We start from the raw sequence: 1,909 nt of genomic DNA on the forward strand, positions 1-1,909 counted from the left end.
TGGGACGTGAATTAAATGCTTTGATTGAAAAAGAAGGCCATGATGCAATTAGCCATAGTGTTTTTTCTTATTGGGGTCTCATCCGTGATATCATTGAATCATCGGACGCTGAGGCGGGACATAAATGACTCTTGTCTGTGGCAGAGTTCTGCCTGAGAAATTCCCATCCACCCTCTCGGTCTTCCTCTCATTCTTCTGTGCCTCCGCCGTCATCTACCCTCATCACTATGCCTTCTGACTTTTCTTCTGATCCCCTCCCTCCGGCCCTCATCTGGCCGAGTCCTCCGTGTCTCCTTCCTCAAAACTCCTGCCTCATCACTCACCCCCTTTTTCGCAAACTCAACCTCCCTCTTCCCTCTAACCCCCTTCCTCCGCCCTCCTACAACGATCCTGTTTCCTTCATGGAATGTGGCTGTTCACCCTTTTGTGCTCCCGTTATTCCCCTGCCTTCTAAGCCCTTGTCTGCCTCCTCAAATCATCCTCCTGAAAACCCCTCTGTGAAAAAGTCTCCCCCAATTCTCCCTGCTCCTTCTGCTCCTTCCGCTCCTTCTACTCCGCCCGCTGGCTTTCCTGCCCAACCTAGATTTGCTGCCACCCCTCTTGACCCTACAGATACAGAGATCCTTGAAGGAGAGGCCACCCACTACTGCGCTGAGGATTGGCGTCCCCTCACTCTGCTGGTCCCCTCTGCTCCTCTTCCTGCTCCCATTTCTGCTCTTCCTTCCTCACTTGCTGTTGTGAAGTTCCGCTTAACGTCCCAGATTCAAGAGCTGACTGAAATCCTGCACCTTACTCTTTGCTCCGTGGAGCCCTCTTCGGCTTCTGCTCCCACCTCTAGCCCTTCCCATCACCCTTCTTCCTCCACTCTTCACCAGTTGACACGCAGAAACCCTCCCCTTTCTCGGGAACACTCCGATTCTGATTCTGATGCGGAGCAGTCTGCTAGTGATCATGACCCCGATAATGAAAATGAAAGCGAGACCGACGATTCAGTTCCTGTCCTCACGGTTTTCCGCCGGCTTCCCTTTAAAAAATTGGAAAAGCTTAATTCTGCTGTTAGAAGTTATGGCCATAATGCTCCATTTACCCTTTCGCTGATGGAAAGTATCAGTGGTGACGGCTATCTCACGCCAAATGAGTGGCTTTCTGTTACGCAGTCTGTTCTGACTAGGGACCAGTTTCTCACCTGGCGTGCTGATTGGTCTGATTGCTGCCTCTCCTTGGCCCGCGCCAACAACCAGAGCAGCCGTGCCTCCACCAGAAGGTGGACTTTGGACAAACTTATTGGACAGGGCAAATATGCATTTGATGAAAAACAGAGGCTTTTCATTAGGGCTCCTGGCACAATCTGCCTCCACCGCCATGGCTGCCTGGAGAGCGATCCCCACCCAGGGATCGGTCCTTTCTCCCCTGACTAAAGTCATCCAGGGGGCCCAGGAGAATTACAGTGATTTTGTGGCCCGCCTCCTTGAGGCTGCTGAAAGGTCTCTTGGCCCAGGCCAGAATGAAAATAAATTGCTGAACCAGCTTGCTTATGAGAATGCTAACTCTGCTTGCAAGGCTGCCCTGAGGGGAAAGTACAAGGGAAAAGACCTTGATGAGATGGTCCAGCTTTGCCGTGAAGTGGATCTCTTTACCCACAAGGTCACTCAGGCTATCAATCTCGCTGTTGGTGCAGCCACTAAAGTACCTCCCAGCGATCAATCCTGTTTCCGTTGTGGACACCCAGGTCATTTTGCAAAGAATTGTCCCCAATCCCGGCCCCTGCCTTCTTCCACTTCCTTGGCTGGGATAAACCGCCCACCTCCCACTAGTGTCTGCCCCCGCTGCTGCTGCGGTAGGCATTGGGCCAATACCTGCCATTCCAAGACTGATATTTTAGGAAATCCCCTCCCGACCTGTCTGGAAA

The sequence above is a fragment of the Mastomys coucha genome, chromosome X (genome assembly GCF_008632895.1).
Source record: "Mastomys coucha isolate ucsf_1 chromosome X, UCSF_Mcou_1, whole genome shotgun sequence".
Classification (NCBI taxonomy): domain Eukaryota; kingdom Metazoa; phylum Chordata; class Mammalia; order Rodentia; family Muridae; genus Mastomys; species Mastomys coucha.